Source organism: Tamandua tetradactyla, chromosome 4 (assembly GCF_023851605.1).
Source record: "Tamandua tetradactyla isolate mTamTet1 chromosome 4, mTamTet1.pri, whole genome shotgun sequence".
In the NCBI taxonomy this organism is placed as follows: domain Eukaryota; kingdom Metazoa; phylum Chordata; class Mammalia; order Pilosa; family Myrmecophagidae; genus Tamandua; species Tamandua tetradactyla.
Genome location: NC_135330.1, coordinates 116,624,626 through 116,644,283, shown reverse-complemented (window position 1 = coordinate 116,644,283; position 19,658 = coordinate 116,624,626). Strand labels below are relative to the sequence as shown.

The 19,658-nt window shown below is 40.7% G+C and overlaps 1 long non-coding RNA gene across 1 annotated transcript in view; it reads left to right on the top strand.

Annotated features, from left to right (window-relative positions):
* Nucleotides 1-19,658, top strand: part of LOC143679298 (uncharacterized) — a 173,239-nt gene that overhangs the window by 137,865 nt on the left and 15,716 nt on the right. Inside the window, exon 2 of the long non-coding RNA XR_013173634.1 lies at nucleotides 14,927-15,026. This is a non-coding gene — a long non-coding RNA (uncharacterized LOC143679298). The remainder of the gene's footprint in view (nucleotides 1-14,926; nucleotides 15,027-19,658) is intronic.

The following is a 19,658-nucleotide window of genomic DNA, read 5'->3' as shown; positions in this document are numbered from 1 at the left end:
ATGGCTCCAGCATGTCACCACATCAAACATCCAGCTGGCGTCAGGGAAGGAGGCTTGATGTCATTGTATGTTTGTTTATATGTTTTCTTAACCCAAAAGCTAGCTTCCTGTGACATGCAGTGGATTTGAGTGGAATGTCTCTGTAGGTGACATGTAGATTTCCAAACAATTTCTACCATCTTACCTATACTGATGAGAATCCTACAGCTGGATGCCAATTTGGAAACTAGATTCTGAATTATACAGATGAAAGAACAAGGAGGAAAGATTTACTGAATGGCATAACATAACGTGGAAAAATGAGGTTAAATCCCATTGTATGTTTCCTTTGCACTAACCCAGCACAGTTCTAGTTTTATGTTTGCAACGACCAACTTGACAAGCTATTATCCAGACTTAGCTCCATAGGTCTTAGGTGCTATTAGCATAAGGTGCTCTGCCTTTGAGAAGCTTTACAACTTTAATTACCCAGTGAGTAAAAACCTGCTTATTGTATTGTGATGGCTAACTCTGTGAATCTTCCAGAATTGATAGCCTGATTTCAGGTGAACCATTAAAAAAAAAATCTTAAAGACACACATGCTCTTTGAGTCATTATTTTCGCTCAGTTCTCTGAGGCAAGCTTTGTAGTCTTGGGGTCTGCCCTACCACCTCCAGACATCAGTAAGCTAGAGTTTCCTACCCCTTCCCCACATTTAGAACTCATGGATCTGATGAAAGAAGAATCTTCTGTTAAATCTATGCTTCCTGAGTTGAGGAGCCGGGTCTTATTCAGAATTTTAACCCTGGTGGCTGGGGCAGAGCCCAACATGTAATGGGCACTTATGAATTTGGTTGAATAAATGAATGATGTTTACTAACGTGAAGTCAATCAGCTAGAAAGAGTCACTACCTGTCAATTAATTGGCTGATTAGCAAATAGGACATTTTGGAAACAAATTGGTCATATTGCTTTTACCCTCCAATAATCACATTATTTCCACATATCATATAGGTGTGAGCACTGTGTGAAATAGGTAGAAATTCCGATTTAAGCAAACAAACAGTCCACCAAATAGTAAAGTGATAGAAATGCCTTTGGATGGTGCAGTAGTGAGGAATTTGATTCTGAGCCTTGTATTTTTTCCACTAAGGTGAGCTAATTTTCTTGACCGGGCTTGTGCACGTCCCAGCGAGCCTGCTGTAAAGGAAGAGCTGTGACTAATTCAGCAGAAAGAACACAGTTGCTTGGGGGCCAGGGGCCTAGAGAGGATGGCTTTTTGGACTCCTGCATCCCTAATTCCATCAAAACCAACTAAATAAAACATATAGGAAAGTCCCTATCCACAGAGCCAGTATATTCTGTGGGGGAAGAAGGGTGGGGGAAGAAGCATCAAACTGTTGTTTGTGCTGTGTTCAAAAGGCAGCGTTTTAAGAAGAGTCAGACTGTTTCTTGAAATGTCTTCCCGTTGCATGGCTGTCATTTAGAAACGGCTTGATGCCTGACATTTTGGGTCTCAGTGTGGGTCAAGAGGGGCTTGGCTGCTGCCCTTAACCCCTGCCCTGAGGAGGCATTTGCATGTGTCTCCATGGTGGTTGGCCCCTGAGTTGGGGTGCTGGAGTTTGCAGCGTAACTCACAGGGCCAGGGACACATCCTGGAAACGGCCTGGCAGTTCTCTCCCCCCGGCGTTGTCTGTGGGTGAACTCAGGCAACCAACAACTCCATGACTCCGACAGATGTTTTCCTCTCCAGACCTCGGGCACCTTGCCCTGTTGTCTCACACACAGAGGGTGATGCCTGGCCCCCTGCCCGGTGCCACCAGGAATGAGCGTGACCCTGTGGAGGACTGCCAGGTCGTGTCGGCCAGCTGCTCCTAGGGAGCCAAGTGGCCACCGGATAACTGCCTCGGTCTGCTTGCTGAGGACGCTGTCAGCGTGACACGCTAGCCTAAGTATCCCACTGCTTCATGTGGCCATGTGTTCTAAATCTCCGCTCTGGGTCTTAAGCCATTTTATTTACACATTGCATTGGCCCCATTGTGCAATTGTGGTGACTGGAGGAGTTTGCCGGACTGAAGCCAGAGTTTTCACGGCCGTGTCTGCAGCAAAACATTAGTGGGAAAACACGTTGCCCCGAGTGTGTTCTGGTTCAACCTTAAAGATCGAAGTCACCTAGACAATAAATACAACATAAACTCTGCAAGTCAACACAGATTACATGCTTTTGGTGAAGGCACGGCAGAGTGGAAAAGCCCTGAGCTGCATATCAGAAAGCCTGGGTACTGGTCCCGGCTCATCATTTATCAGCTGAGTCCTTTAGGTGTTTTAAGATTTTAAAAAATGTCTTTCTTTTCCTGTTTTAGCATCTTTATTACATATGGAAGTACTTTTTAAATTAATATATATGTATGAATGAAGGGTTGTGCAGCTTACCAAGCTAATTAATCTCTTTGAGCCTTGATTTTCTTACCTGTATAAGAGTGCCTTTATTCATTCAACAAACATTGATGGAGTATTTTCCCTCTGCCGGGCAATGACGTGGATGCTGGGGGCGCATGGAGAATGAGACTGGGTTTTGCCCTGGCTGAGCCCCTGACCCAGTGGACAGAATCATTGTTCAGGGATAACTCCTAGAGCTCATTTGCTCTTATAGAGATAAGAATCCAGGACCACTGGAATACAGGAGCCAAAAAAATAAAAAGAAAAGAAAAGAAAATGCAGCTGGGACAGTCAGGCTCCATCTAGAGGTGATGTTGGTTTTTTTTTTTTAACTTTTTAAAAATGATTTTTATTGACAAATCTTCACACACATGCAGTTCGTACATGATGTACAATCAGTAGCTCACAATATCATCACATAGTTGTGTATTCATCACTGTGATAATTTTTAGAACATTTGCATCACTCCAGAAAAATAAATAAAAAGGAAAACTCATACGTCCCATACCCATTAACCCCCCTCACTGACCACTAGCATTTCAATCTACCAAATTTATTTTGCCCCTTATCCCCCTTGTTATTTATTTATTTATCATCCTTTTTTTTTTTACTCATCTGTCCATGTTGTAAAAGCTATATAGTTATACAGTCTTCTTAAAGAATCAAGGCTACTGGAACACAGCTTAACAGTTTCAGCTACCTCTAGAGGCAATGCTCTTAGCTAAATCTAGAGAAGGCACAGGGCATTGGGGCAAGGGGTGTGCATTCCAGACAAAGAGGAAAGTGCATTCCAGGCATGATGGAATGAAAGAGACCAGCACATCTGGAAATGTGGTGACCTGGCCCTGGAGGCAGGTAGAGCAGCAGGTGCTTGGAATGCAGCTGCACCACTGCCTTGTACTGGCCCTTCCTAATTTCCCACACTTGCTGTGGCCATCAGCTGGAATGACACCCTGTAGACTAGGAAAATAATGAAAAAGGCTTTATTGTGTTGCTGTTTTAAAAGGAATGCAGTTTTATTGCAGCAAATTTAGAAAAATCCACAGAAGTATAAAAAAAGAAAATAGTAGCCACCCTTAATTTCCCAGCCAGAGATAACTGTTAACATTTTGATATATTTTTATCCCTAGCTGCAATTCCACATTTACCTTCTATGATACTTAAGCTGAGACCTAAAGAATGAGAAGGAAGTAGTGGCAAAGACAGGGGCCGAGCTGCCCAGCAGAGCTTCTGGCAGGTCCGGAGATGAGAAGAGATTGGCTTCTGGAAGGAAGTGGAGGAAGTTGGGGGCCTGGGCTCAATGGGGAGGCTGGAGTTTAAGGGTGAGAGCGGAAGTGGTGGGACGAAGTGGAGGGTCCACAGGACACGTGGAATCCTGGAGGTCTCATCTGGCGTTTGGGCAACTGGGAGCCTTGCTGCATTTTGCCTAGGAAATTGACATGGCATGCTCAGACATTTTAAGATCCCTCTCCCAGCTATGAGAAAAATTGATTGTGTGGAGGCAGGAGAGAAAACAGGGAGCACAGATAAATTCTGGTGAAAGGTAATAGCAGTGGTGGAAATAGAATCAGATTCAAGGTAGATTTTGAAAATATTATTGACAGGATTTAGGAATGGATTGATATGAGTAGTGAGGGAGAGAGAACTAGAATGGATTCATATATATTAAAATATGTATGGTTAGACTACTTCTTAGTTAATAGAAATGACTGTAGTTAGGATTTCTAATTTTCTCATATTATATACCTCACCTTTATTGCTACTTTTTTGTCAAGTCTCCACAAGCCTGATGGTCTTTCTCTTTAGGCCTTGAAAACACATGTTGGCAGAGAGGTTTCTTTTCTTCCCCCTCTCTTTTTTGCCCTTTCTTCTCTCCCCCCACATTCTAAGAGTTTCTCTCCATTCCTGAGTACTGGACAGAACACTGGCCTGTGAGATGTCCTCATGGGCAGTATTTGGGCTGGGGAAAGAGTGTGTGTGAGCAGGGACAAGGCATCCCCAATCCTGCTGGACACATGCATGATCCTGGACTGGATCTAATGATGTTCAAAAGGACATTGTTGGCATAATTGAAAAAATCGTAATATCGACTGTAAACTTTATATCAATATTAAATTTCCTGAATTTGATAACAGCACTTAAGGTGGTTGCATGCTAATATCCTTGTTCTTGGGAAATATGCATGGAGGTATTAAATGGTAAAGGAGCATGATGTTTGCAAACTACTCAGATGTTTAGAAAATAGATTTAGATAGATGATAGGGAGATAGGTATTATTAATTATGTGGAATCCCTTTGAATGCATTTGATGTCAGGGAAAAGGGGACACAGTGTTTTTTTTTATGGGAAGGGACTAACTTTTTTCTTTTTAAGATTCAGATGACAGAGCTGAGAATCCCTAGACATACATTATTTGTGAAAACTGCCTTTTTAACTTGGAGGTTTTCTGTTATTCAAGGTAGGCTCATTTATGAACAGGATTTTCAGAGATCCTGTTCAGATGTGGCCAAAATGAATCAGGATGGGCCTTAGTCCATAAGGCTGTAAGTCCTTATAAGGAGAGGGAAGCCAGACGGAGAGGCAGACGACTGAGCAGGAGTAGAATCCAGAAGGAGAAGCCAGGTGAGGGAGAAAGAGATGCCGAGGGACCCCTAGGCTTGTAGCAAACCGGCACCAGAGCACCGTGACCCCCGAGACAGCAGGGCCTGTCGACACCTTATTTTGGTCTTCTAACCTTCAAAACCGTGAGACAATAAATTCTCGTTGTTTAATTCAACCCACTGTGTGATATTTGTCATAGCAACCCGAGCAAACTAAGGCATCAGCAATGAATAAGAGTAACATCTCTTCATGCCCACCATAGTGCTATTAGACTTATAACCCTCTACGGGACAAACGGAGTATCAGTGTTATTTTACTGTCAGGCTCTCTTGCTGAGGGAGGATATGTGTGTTTCTAAGTTTGTACATCATTCCCATTTCCTTTTCTGTGCACTTTCATTCATATGCTTTGTCCAGTTTTCTGTTATGTTGATAATATTGCTCAGTACAAACTAAACCCTCATCATGGACCATGGGCACCAGGCATGTGAGAATTTACTGTGGACGATAATATACAGGAAGACATTGATGAGAGTAGGAGATGGTAACAAAGGGAAAATGATGCCAAAACATTCCAGAGGGCTATGGCCAGGATGCTAACATTCTCCTTGAAGACTTCCATATTTTGGGAGTGTTGCCTTGGTAAAAGCATTTCGATTTCATAATGGAAATTAGGATAACATATTCATATTATGCAAACTTGCAGTATCTTCTACTTTGATGGAAATCACTTTTTTCCCCCACAAAGTAATAAAAATTGTGTTGTGGCCTCAAGAGAAAGTGATTTTTTAATAGTGGCTTAGGGATATATTAGCAAAGTGAAATGGGGTACTAAGGAAGTTATATGGATGGCTCAGGCCATTGGTTAACCACTTCATCTGATATATACATATAGCAAAGTTAATTTTTTTAAGTTTAAAATAAATATGACAGCTACTTTCCAATATCTGTTCTTTTTTTCCTTCTACTCTACTAGAATTTTGCCTGGGCACCTGGCTGCTCAGTTGGAATCACTATTTTTCAGCCTCCCTTGCAGCTAGGTGTTTTCATGTGGTTATGTTCCAGCAGTAGGATATGAGCAGAAATGATGTGTGGAAATTTCAAGCCTTGACCTAAAAGGATTGCATGTGGACATTATTCTATTTCCCTCTTTTGCCAGCTGGGATGTAGTTGTGATGGCAGAAGCTGGAGGAGTCACCTTGGACCCAGAGATGGAAAACATGTGTTGAGGAATCCTGGTGACAAAATAGCTTCTTATTTAAATTACAGTATTTCTGGATGTTTTGGTCATAGCAAAACATCTCTCAACAAATACAATATATTAGCTTTCATTGCTTTATAATAAACCATAGCCAAATATAGTGGCTTAAAACAACATTCATTTATTAGCTTATGATACTGTGATTTGTCAATTTGGACTGGGCCCAGTGGGGCAGCTAGTCTTGCCTGGATTCACCCAGATGGCTTCAGGGTGCTGGTGGGTCTGCTAGGGAATCATTGGCTCTGATGGCCTCCCTCATGTGTCAGCAGTTGGCTGGAGCAATGGGGACAGCTGGGCCATGTGTCTCCATGAATAAGTAGAAAGTCTAGGCTTCTTTGCATGGTGATTAGATTCCAGACGTAGCAAGAGACAGCAAGCCCCAGTGAGCCTCTGCTTGTGTCACATTTACAGAAACCCGGAGTAAATGTGGGAGAGGATAAATATAACCAGGAGTGTATGTTCACAGCAGGGTTCCTCAACAGAGACACTGTTGATGTCTTTGGCTAGAAAACTCTTTGTTGTGTAGGGTCTGTCTTGTGTATTATAGGATGTTGAACAGTGTCCATTGTCTCCACCCAACAGATGCCAGTAGCAGCCCCCTGTGCCCCCTCCCCCAGGTCATGGCAACCAAATGTGTCTCTAGACGTTGCCAATGATCTCTTGGTGGCAAAATTTTCCCTAGTTGAAAATCATTGGTTTACAGGAAGAGATGAATCATTCAGGGCCCTTAACGCAGCAACATACCACATTCAACAACTGATGGAGGGTCTCCTTTTGTTTTACTTTGCTATATTATTGATCTTACATTTTTGAGGCTGTTGCTGATTATTTCTACTGATGTGTGTATTTTGAAAGGCCATTCTTCGGTTCAGGGACTTAGCCCTTCGTTTCAGAGTTTTATGTCATTTGTGATTCTGACTTTAAGACTTAGACTTTAGTAGAAAAAAATTGACCTTGTTATTAGAGAATATTCAGTATTGTGTTAGGTTGGATTATTGCACCCAAGTCTTTGCTTCCTTTCTGTGATAATAATAGATTTCTTCCTATTGTCATGTTACTTGACCACTCCTTGTAGAAGCAGGAGGCCCAATAGACATCTCTTTTCTACAGTCCTTAGCTTGGCCATGTGATTTGTTTTCATCAATAGAATGTGGTTAGAAGCAGCAGATAGCCAATTCCTAGCCGGGTTTAAAAGTATCCTATGCTTCTGTTTGTCCGTCTTGTACTCCTGCCTCCCACCACGAGAACAGCATATCCCAGATAAGAACAAATAGTTCTGTCTGTTCCCTGTAGGAAAAGACCTGTGGAGTAGACATGAGCTTGACCTATAGTCTTGAACAGAGCTGCCACGGCGGACCTGCAGACATTGGGAGAGAAAGGAAAATTTATTTCTGTAACCCTTTGGTACACTGGAAGAGAAAGGAAGATTTACTTTTGTAACCTTTTGGTAATCTGGAATTGGTTGTTGAGTAGCATTATCACAGCAAAAGCTGGCTGCCAAAATTTCCAATTTTTTTTGGTTTTTTTTCAACAAAGACATAGCCATTGTAGAAAGATTAGAAGATACAGACAATTAAACAGAAGAAAGGAAAAACACCTGTAACCCCACCACCCACCGAAAAATCATATGTGTAGGCTTTTTTTCTATGCATATTAATTCAACTTTTATTTATTATTTTATTGAACAAATCACTTTTGAAATGCTTACCCAAAAGTAAGATGCATGTAGACATTGCAGTGTATAATTGACATGACTTTGCTGTTAAGCAGATTATATTCAGATGAGAAGACTGACATTAAACAGCCAGGAAGCAATTCAACATGTATTTACAATTGTGATAAGTGCTATGATGGGCAATACAGTAAGCTAGGAGAAGGTTTAACAAGAGGGCACCATGTAGTCTTGGGTCAAGAAAAACTTTCCTTAAAAAAGTTTATACGTATAGTATAATGTAAATGTTATTTAATAATTTGTTCTCTTCACCATATACTCTAAAACGAACACTTCCTTACATTAATAAATATGTTTTACGGCATCACTTTTATGGCTACATCATATTCTACTGATGTGTACTCCCAAGATTTATTCAGCTAATCCCCTGTTGCTGGACCTTTCAGTTGCTCTCAGTTTTTGTTACTCTAAGCAATCTGATAAGAAACATTCTAGCAAGGACTCTAGTATGTTTATTGAAGGGAACTAATTTGTGGTGAAAATTAGAAAATTATATGCTGTGAAGTAAAATTCTATACCATATCCTGACCTCACGTATCCCCTAAGGAGGCATAATGACAACAGTGAGGTTTGAAATAAAATTTCTCATGTATTGTCAGCTGCACTCAGTCATTCTTGAAGATCTTTGGGGAAAATTTAGGAGATCTTTCTCAGATGAAGATCCGTTGGCGGTAGACAGGAGCGGAATGTCAAGGGAGATGATATGTGTGTATAAAGGCAAAAAAGGCAGACTACTATCTTTGCTTTTTTTAATCAAGATAGGATTTGCTGTCATAATACTGTAATGCTGGTTTAGTGCCCTGCACCCCTTTTTAGTGTGTTTATTATTGTTACTTCATCTGCAGCCCATGTCCAAAAGCAGTGAGTGAGCCTCTGCAAGATAATCACCAGAGTACCTGATTCTTTTGTTGAGTAATAGGCTGGGAGAATGTACTAAACAAACTGTTTAGCTTGAAAGTCTTGCAGGAGATTGAAACTATCTGGGTGAAAATAAGGTATGATTAAATAGTAGAGCTCACATGATTTTTCTTACACAGAACGACCAAGCCTGACATTCTTATTTTAAGAAATGGGTAATTTAGGATTGTATACTTGAGAAGGATATAATATGCAATTTTGACAGGTTTTATAGTATAAAGATATAATATGATATTTTGACTTTATGATATTGACAACTTCATTTACCTGTGGTCAACTCTGAGGTAAATTTGCAAATGCATGTCCATAGTATACTCATCTATTATGAGCAAATATCTTTGAGATATTTACCAAAGAAAATAATGTGGTAAAAAGTCTGGGCTTTGCCCAAGGAAATAATATGGTAAAAAAGACTGGGTTTTGCCTCATGAGTTTCAGTTTACTCAGGTAACATGAATATGGTAGAGTCAGATTTGTAACTTTCTAGGTTGTAAGTGGCTACATTTCATCAAGTGACCATCAGAAATGAGATTACCTTAGGGAGGGGGCTATTTCTACTTCTTTTTGGTTAAATCTGGATTGACTTATATTTTAAAGCATTTTTTGTCCAGAAGAGTAGTGGGTTCTAACTTATTTTAAATCAGTAGCATCCAAGAAAGAGCCATGGAGAGGAACCAGATGCTAGATGTCAATTGAACCAGGAGAAGAAAGGAGAGGCCATGGCCATGCAATGGGAAAGCCAAGGAACCCCAGGGATCGCTGGTAGGCCAGGCAAGCCAAAAAATGACCTATCCTGGGAGAAAGCATCATCTTATCAATACCTTGATTTGGATTTCTGGCTTTTGGAAACTTTGTTAACAGAATGATAAGAAGACACCAACCATGGAATGTCAAGGGGCATTCCAGACAGAGGAAGCAGGTGCTACAAAGGTCCTAAAGCTGAATTTTGGAATAGAAAAACAATATCAACTACAAACAAACAAACAAACAAATGAAAAACCCAGTGATTTTTGGAGCTTAGTGAAGAAAACTTGAAAAATGATCTCAGAAGCAATAAAGAGTAGGAAAGCCAGTTTATCCCCCTGATTTAACCAAAGGTCATTTTTATTTTGGCCAACTGGATGGATAAATTGCCAATAAATCCTAAGCTACTTTTATCTGAAAACAAACGAACAGTAGTATCCATAAGTGAAGAAACAAATAAGACTACTAGCCAAGTCTTTAGAGGAAATCATTTCTTTCCTTTTCCAAGATACCGAACCTGCTCTCAGGCAAGAGAAGAGGGTACATTTTGTATCTCCCTATTTCCTTTAAAAAAGATCAGAGCAGAAGATGAGAAAACAAAAGTTCAGGGTCCTCAGAAGTCCTGCTCAGCTTAAACAGAGAAACTGTGGCTATGGTATTTTATTTTGTGTTAGTACAGTTTTCACAGTCCTTTCCAAACAACCCTTTGGCAACCCACAGTGATGTCCAGGGTTCTGAAAGGTGACCATTCTTTTTTTAAACTCCTTTTATTGTATAGTATAACATGTATACAAAGCAAAGACATAAAAAAGCAATGGTTTTCAAAGCACTCTTCAACAAGTGGTTACAGGACAAATCCCAGAGTTTGTCATGGGCTACCATACAATCCTCTCAGATTTTTCTTTCTAGCTATTCCAGAACATAGTAGGATAGAGGGTTTAAATACTTTTTAATCATCACAACTGACTTTTTTTTCCCTTTTTTTGTGACCAGTAACATATATACAAAAAAGTTATAAATTTCAAAGCACAGAATGACAATTAGTGATAGAGCATATTTCAGGCTTTGGCCTGGGTTACAATTTCACAATTTTAGGTTTTTACTTCTAGCTGCTCTAAAATACTGGAGACTAAAAGATATCAATTTAATGATTCAGCATTCATATTCATTTGTTAAGTCCTATCTTCTATGTATAATTCCACCATCACCTTTGATCTTTCCATACCTCTCTTTGGTGTTGTTTGGGCTATGGCAATTCTAAATTTTTGATATTTTAAGGGTCTGTCACAAATATGGGGTAGGGAGATGGAACTACCTGATGTTCCGGAGAGGCTGGGCTAGGTTTCAGGACTTGTCTGGACCAGGGACCCATCTGGAGGTTGTAGGTTTCTGGAAAGTTACTCTAGTGCCTGGAACCCTTGTGGAATCTTATATATTGCCCTAGGTGTTCTTTAAGATTGGCTGGAATGGTCTTGATTGGGGGTTGGTGGGTTATGATAGGTAGCATGGTCTACCTGAAGCTTACATAACAGCAACCTCCAGAGTAGCCTCTTGACTCTATTTGAATTCTCTCTGCCACTGATAATTTATTAATTACATTTCTTTTCCCTCTTTTGGTCAGGATGGAATTGTTGATCCCACGGTGCCAGGTCTGGATTCATTTCTGGAAGTCATCTCCCATGTCACCAGGGAGACGTTCACCCCTGGATGTCATGTCCCATGTAGGGCGGAGGGCAATGATTTCACTTGTAGAGTTGAGCTTAGAGAGACTGAGGCCATGTCTGAGCAACAACAGAGGTCCTCCAGAAGTAACTCTTAGGCATGCCTATAGGTAGTCTAAGCTTCTCTGCTACCTACATAAGCTTCAGAAGAGTAAGCCTCATGATCGAGGGCATGGCCTATTGATTTGGGTATCCCTAAAGTTTGACACAGTATCAGGGGATTCCCTGATGGTAAGATTTAATAGTTCCATAGTCTTTCTCCCCTCCCTCAGGGGACTTTGCCAACACTTTTTGATTATCTGCTTAATATACTCTAGGCTGTTTCCAGGCATTAGACTAATCTATACAGGATTCAAGGACCTCTTTTCTTAGTCTGTGCTCCCTGTGTTTCAGTTGTTCAAATGAGCTATACGGATAGGTTGAATTAGATTATGCACTACAGAAAATTTCAGTTGCAGACCAAATAAACCTTTCTTCCATTGGTCTCACAGAGTATGTGTGGTTCTAAAATGTAGACACTGTCTTCCTTAGCCCTATGTTCTGAATTACTTTAACAACAACCTGTTCTCTTTCGTTCTTGTTTCTAAATATCAGGTTATATATATAAAACAGCCTCTCAAACTCCAGAAATAATAATCACCACTCTGGACTTAAGGTGCTGCTCTAATAGCTTATAATCTAGGTTCCTGCTTTCTTATAAGTGTTTTCTAAAGGTGGTCGTACCATCGTTTTGTTGTTTCTGGCTTATTTTGTCTCACCAAATGTCCCACAAGTTCATTCACATTGTTGCATGCCTCATGACTTTGTTCCTTTTTGTAGCAGCATCATGTAGAGGGCCCAGAGTCCAGAGTCCATCAGTATTTTCAATTTTAGATAATTTCTTTGTTCCCAAGAGAAAGAAAACCAATAAACACACCTTCGCCAAATAAGAAATCTAAACCTCCTCTTAACTCTTGTCCCTCCCTCCATTATTTACCTCTGCTGTTGCTGTGACGACCAGTCTTTTGTCCTCTAAAAGAGTGGACTTTACTACTCAAGTTTACAGTTCTCTCCAAAAATTATCAACTAAGCTCAGTTTATCCTTTCAATGAACATGGACTGGGTACACCCCAAGTGGCTTCTGGGTCATGATTTCTTGGTGCATAAAGTATGATTGAGGAGAATGAGGCGCTGAAAAGGGCAGGGTGGGTGATGGATGCCGGGAAGGATGAGGAGAGGGCGGAGACGCAGGTAGCTCACCGGTTTTGCAGAGGGTTGTCAGGCATCTTGGGAACAAGTTTTGAGTTTACGTGCCATAGGATGCCTTTAGAAGGTTTTAAGACAGGAGCTGATTCGAAAGACTGCATAATAGGAATGCTTTTAGGGATATAAGGTTTGCAAAAATTGCCCTTCATCTCCCTAAAACCAGGCCTTTTTGCCAGCAAGCATGCCAGGTGACCAGAATGCTGGAAACCAGGTTCTCCCTTTGTTTCTCTGCGCTGTGCTCATCTCTGGCTGGATTGGGAACTTCTTGCGCCTCAGGTCCGGCGTGGTCCCAGACCAGTCTGCACCCTGTGGGTGTTTATTAGTGTGAGATTGCATCATCACCACCAACCTCTTCTTCCAAAGAACAGGGCAGTGAGATACAAGTGTCTGGGATTGACGTGGGTGAACACCTGTTCGGCCATATTGTGGCGGGATGGGGGGTGGGGAAGCGTTGGCACCAGGGTGACTCGTGTGTCCCAGCATTTCAGAGGGCGCGGGAGGATGCTGGTGCCAGGGCCCTTCCTCTTCCTCATCCCTCGGTGGCAATGGCAGAAGCGCACACCAGAACCATTTCCAATTCATCTCTTCCTGGCGACTCACAGATGCGAACTTCTTGGTTCTAATTGGAAATGTAAATATGTGTAACCAAAGGATTTATAACATTTTCTTGCATCAAGTTTATTGCACCCTGGAGTACACAATGCCAAAACAGGTGGAAAGTGACCCACGGTCAGTTGTCCAGATGGCACAGATCTTTGTATATCTGACATCAAAAGGATTGCTTTCCCCAGCCCACCCCCTACCCAATGTCAGCTTCTCATCAAAAAGTTGAGGGAGAAACGGAAAAAATACAACCCTCTAACGCAGTGATTCCCCAATTTGAGGTTGTGTCAGAACCACTTGGAGGCTTGATAGCACGTAGATGCTGGGGCCTGCCGACCCCAGAGTTTCTGATTCAGTACCTCTAGGATGGGGTCCAAGAATTTGCATTTCTAATAAATTCCTAGGAGGTACCGATGCTGCTGGGCCAGAACCACACTTTTGAGGACCACTGCCCTAAACCACGTGAGTGCATCCCAGTCATGACTGAGCAGTAGATGCACCTGAGTTCCTCTGAAAAATCCAGACAGCTCACCGTAGACCAACAAAATCAGAATCTCGAAATACAGAACCCAGGCGATAGCATTTTTCATTGTTTCCCAAGCATTTCCAATGGTGCAGCCAACTGAGAACCAAGGAGCTAGGCTCTTGCTTCTCAGATTGTGCTGGGCAGCCCAGCAGCCATCAACAGCACTTGTTTGAAATGCAGGCTCTCAGGCCCCACCCTGACCCACTCAATAGTATCTGCATTGAACAGCAAATGTCTCAAGCTTGAGTATGTACAGGAATGCCTACAGAGAAAGCTTAAGCAACACTGGACATGTTCAGTTGGGAGGGACTTTTGTGCTCCTGGACACAGGAAAAGGACCAAGTTCTGCTAAGAATTTATCAGGGATCAGGAAACCTTGTTCTTGATGCTGTAACATTGAAGACATTCTCTGTATGGGCAACAAAAAAATGCCAATGACAACTCCTCTGATCAACATTGATTTTTAATGTGTCTAGATGTGATTTTTCTTTAACAAGTCTTGCATTTAAAAAATCAAATTGAGAAAGAATAGATTACACACTTTTTTTTTTCTGTTCATGTGGACGTATTCCCTTGTATATGAAAACACTTTTACATTGGTGGTGCTTAAAATACTCACAGTTATGATCTTTACACCTTGTAGCATCAGCAATAGCTGCTGGGAGAGCCTGCCAAAATAATTCCATCTGGGTGGGCCTTAATTTGGTTGTTTTAGGATTTACCAGGTCATCATCGCAGTGGGTTTGGTCACCACATATTGAATGTGTCAAAAGAGGCACAGGACATAGCAAAGCAAAATGATTCTAAATTGGACTTGAATTATGATTGTGCCACTTATAGCTGTGTGTCCTATGCAGATGACTTAACCTCTCTGTGGCTCCTTTCCTTCATCTATAAAATGAGGATGATGATGATAAAAGTCTCTACCTCACAGGTAGAGTTTAAAGTTTAAATGAGCTAAACTTTAAGTTGAAAGTTTAAATGAGCTAATATTTGTCACACTCTTAGAACCATATGGCCCATCATGGATGCTATATAAATTGTTAAATACACAGGAGAAGAAACATAAGAATTTATATATTTTTAATAGTTCATCTCCAGGAACACCCCGAAAGATAATATCTCAACTTACAGAAAAATATCCTTTATGTCTGCAGGTATCTGCTCGTGTACCAAATAACTTGAAATTGTTCCTTCCAAGGAGGCCTTTCATGGGAAGGACTGTTTAGGATCTGATGCTGGGACCCACTTGGTTTGGTGAGCAATTTCTCCATGTTAGAGGGGAACTAACCCTACATTGTAGAGTCAAGTGACAAGAAGCAAGCAATGATATCATTTAGAACAAAAATGATTTTAAAAAGACACATTAATGAAGAAGAATATTTAAGAAAAAAAGATAAAACCTTAGAAGTCAATAAACATTTTAAAGACACTCCCTTCTCTAAAGGAAAAAGTTGGATGCAGTGAATTTAGTAGAAAAGATTCTTGTAGACCATTTGCAAATATCAGGATTCATTTATATAGAGAGAATACTTTTTTTAAGAAATTGTTTTAAAAATGATTTCAAATAATAACAAAATGAAAAGTAAAACCTCTCCCCCTTGGTGAAGTGGAAGGTGAGGCCCCCCAGCCTTATTCAGAGGGCTTCCCAGGACATGGGGCTCTGCCTCTTGGGACATGCGGGTGCGCCTAGCCACAGAACCCAAACATGCCAAACTCACTCACACACAACATAATCCAGGCTGCTCTTCCCAACCCCAGAAACTTCATGAAACCACCATGAGCCACACACAAGGGTCACATTGTGTCTCCCCAGATCACACATCTCAAATTGTAAAAACAGCCTGGAAAATAGCTTCCCTCCCGCTAGTCCAGAAGTTTCTCCCTCTTGCTTTGGAAGGAAATCACCTCTCTTTTCAATCCTTCTCCACCTCTGCTGCTGGTTCCTCCTCTTTTGATTACCTTTTATCAACTTTTTATTTTGAAATAACTCTAAACTTATAAAACAGTTGCAAAAATAATATAAAAACAATACACAGAACTCTCACCCAGATACACATATTTACCAAGTTTTAGCATTTTGTAACATTTATTATGTCATTCTATCAATCTATCTACCATCATCTGTAATCTATCAATTATCTCTATCATCTATCAATCAATCTATCTATCTATCTATCTATCTATCTATCTATCTATCTATCTATCTATCATCTATCAATATTTAAGAGTAGGTTGCATACTTCATGTTCCCCTAACACTTAACACTCTCAGGCACATTTCCAGAGAACAACACACTCACTATATAACCTTCAGTACAGCTATCAAGTTTAAGAAATTTAATGCTGATATAAAGCATACAGTTCATTTTCCAATGTTTTCAGTTGCAATAATGTCCCTTTTTTTTTTTCTGGGGTTGAAATTTTTTTTTAATTTTATTTTAGTAACATTATTTACATTTAGTAACACACGTACAATAGAAAATGCCCCCCTTTAACCACATTCACATGTATAATTCAATGGTGTTAGTCACATTGACAATGTTATGCTACCATCACCTTCATTTAAAAAATTTTTTTTGTTGTCTTTTAAAGTTGAGGTGGTCCTCCTAGACCCTCTCCTCTTCAACCCTCCTCCCGTGTGCTCTTAACCAGTCTCCAAGCCTCTTCCCTTACATCCGCAGATTAGATCTCTCAGCTGAACCCTAGTCTCCTCACACACAAGGGTCTACACTCACTCTTGCATGTCCCACTAGGTGTCTCAAACCTACCATGTTCAAAATGGAACTCCTTATCTTCTCCTAAATGGGCTCCTTTCCAATCCCAGTTGGTGGCAGCTTCAAATTTGTAGTATTCCAGGCCCAAAATCTTGGTGCCATTCCTAAGTCTTCTCTCTCACATCCAACAAGTAATCCATCAAGAAATCTTCAGTTCAAAAATCATCCAGAACTTGACCACTTCTCACCATCCCCACTGCCTTCCATTTGGTTTGAGCTGCCACCATATTTTTACCTGAATGATTGCAACAACCTCCTAATCTTTTAAAAATTTGTCCGATCTTGTCATTCCTTCTGCTCAGAACTTTGCATTGCTCCACGTTTTGCTGAGAATAAAATATGATGTTCTTGTTCTGGTTCCCTACCCCCACCCTCACCCCTTGTCAGCTCTCTGATTTCGTTTCCCTGTCTGCCCTTTCCCTCTTTCTCTCTCCTCCAGCCATGCTGGCCTCCTTGGGCATGCTTCCACTACAGTGCCTTTGCCCTGGCAGCACTGTCCCACTGGAATGCTCCCGACTCAGGAAATCACATGGCTCATCCCTCACCCCCTTGACATCTTTGCTCAAAATTCATCTTTTCACGAGGCCTGCTGTGACAACTCTATTTAAAGCCACCAAGTTCACCCTAGATTCCCAAACCCCTTACCCTGTATCACTCTTTATTTTTCTTACCCCTTTTCACCTTCTGGTATACTAAATTATTTACTAATTCATTATCTGTCTCCTCCTTGCTAGAATATAAGCACCATTATGTCACAGAAATTTGACGTATTTTCTTCAGTAAACATTGGTTGTATGAATGAATTCCTAATTGACTTGGCTCCTGACTCTAGTATTCAGCAATCCCCCTGAGACAAGGAACCTTGTAATCCTACCAGGTCATCAGAGTGTGTAGTGCATATTTAAAAGACTGAGCAATTGACCTTTTCAGTAGGTAGTGCTGGTTTTGTTCCTGTCTAAATCCATACCCTGTGTCAGCCGGCTTCCCCCGCTGGCTCCCAGTGCTAACCTGCCCCTGTTTCAGACTCAGCCATACTGATGCTAACCGCAGTCAAGCTTCCCCTCATCCCAGTCTGTTTGGGCTCCAGAAACTTCTGTTACCTTAGTTCATGCAAATGTATGTAGTCATTGGTGACAACACGGGGCCTTGAATGCCCTGGCCAGTCCTGGCTCAGTGCTAGGCTTTAGTAAATAGAGGCATGTGCGTGGTAGGTCAGGAGTTCTTAATTTGAAGTTCCTTGGAATTATGCATCCCCATCAAAAGGAAGCAAAAGGAAGGGCAAGTGATAGCAAACAGAATAAAACATTATAGCCTAGCTTCTTGGAGGAGTTGCAATTTGCAGCTCCATATCTTCACATAAAAAGTGCATATCACTCAAAGCCTAAGATTTGGTTGAGAAAGCCATAGGTTTATTTCTGAGCAAAGTTAGGATTAGTTCTCCTAGATCACCTTGAAAGTCATTAGTCCCTGGTCATCTGAGAACTATGGATCATTCTTCCATCTTTCTCTGTGCCCCAATTAGCTCTCATTCTTTAGTTTAAAAAGAAAAGAAAAGTGTTGCAGGAGGAATTAAGGAAAATTCTATATTGCCAAATATATCAGGCTGAATGATATGGATATATCTAAGCATGAAAGCATATGTCTATTGGAGATTTAACCCTTTCTAATTTTTGTATCTTCATATTATATAATTTTTCTTTGACTATACATGCAATGATTTAAAATGTTATGCTTTTTTTTCCATAAAAGAATGATAATGAAATTATGTTTAAATAGTAAAATGCCTATTGGCCTTGAGTTTTTCAAGGAGGTGGGTACCAGTTTCTTGGGAGGGAAAAGCTAACCAGTAATATATATATTCATTAGATCCTTATAGACATCATGGAAATTAGGTGTTGTACCTGTTTTACCGATAAGGAAATGAGGACTGAGAGAGTTGAAGCAACTTGGCCAAGGTTGCATAGTTAGTGAGTGGCAAGGTCAGGTTTTGAATCTAGGATGAGGCTGTTCCAAGGCCATGCTTAGTTTCTGGTCCATACCATACTTCTCCAGACTTTAGCCCATTGAGAAGAATGGATCGCACTTACAGACAGTGTATATACATTTTCTAACAAGTGCCTCGTACGTAGAATAGGTTCAATATGTTATTTCGCTCTTAAGATGATTTTTGAAGCTATGTGAAGTAATGAAGAGGACACCCATGACTTGCGGCCTTAGACAAAAGAGCATGTTATAATCATAGTAGAAAATGTTTATATATTTGCCAGGCTCCGTTCTGTTATTCATGTGTCTTACTTCATTTGATCTTTTCAAAAACCCTATGAAAAAATCCTAGTGTGGTCATCTGTATTTAACAGACTTCCCCAAGTTTATACATATACTAGTAAGAGACAGAGCCAGGAATTGAACTTAAGCAATGAGTCAGGAGTTTCCCACTAGTGTCCAAGTTCTTAACCACTATACTATCTTGCCTGCCAAGTTCTTGGCTTGTGGTAATCTAGTACTTATAACTGCTGTGAATTGCATTGATATGATTTTGTGGTTCCATCTTAGATCGCATTGGTATAACTCCACAATCTAAGGTTTTTCCACTTCCTGTTGTAGTGACTTAATCAGAGATATCATACTATGAGCCAGATGGTAGAGATGCTTCAGCACCCAGAAGAGGTGGACCAAAGCCAAGGGGATTGACCTATGGTTCCATTGCCTCTTCTGCTTCTGGCACAGTGCTTGAAATCTTCAAGAGAAAGGAAAATTAACTCTGCCATTCGTTGAATTGCAGATTGCACCAATAACATGGATAGAACAAATACCATGCCCTTTGAAAGCTTCAAACCAATTATACAGTCTTAGACAGATGAGTATTCTCTTACAAAAGGAAAGAGGCAAAAATTCTTTTTTGTACAGACATCTACTTTGGAATTCACTGCTGCCCTTTGGGGATGGCACTGTTGAAGTCTGTCTCATAGGCATGGCCAGGTCACCCATTGTCGCCACCTACATGTAGTTAAGCTTTTTGTAATGAAGAGGCCACTTTTTTGGCAACTATAAAATGTCCCCGAAAAAGAGTGTTAGAGCCAAATTTTTTTCAAATGGTGGTATGTTTGTTTACT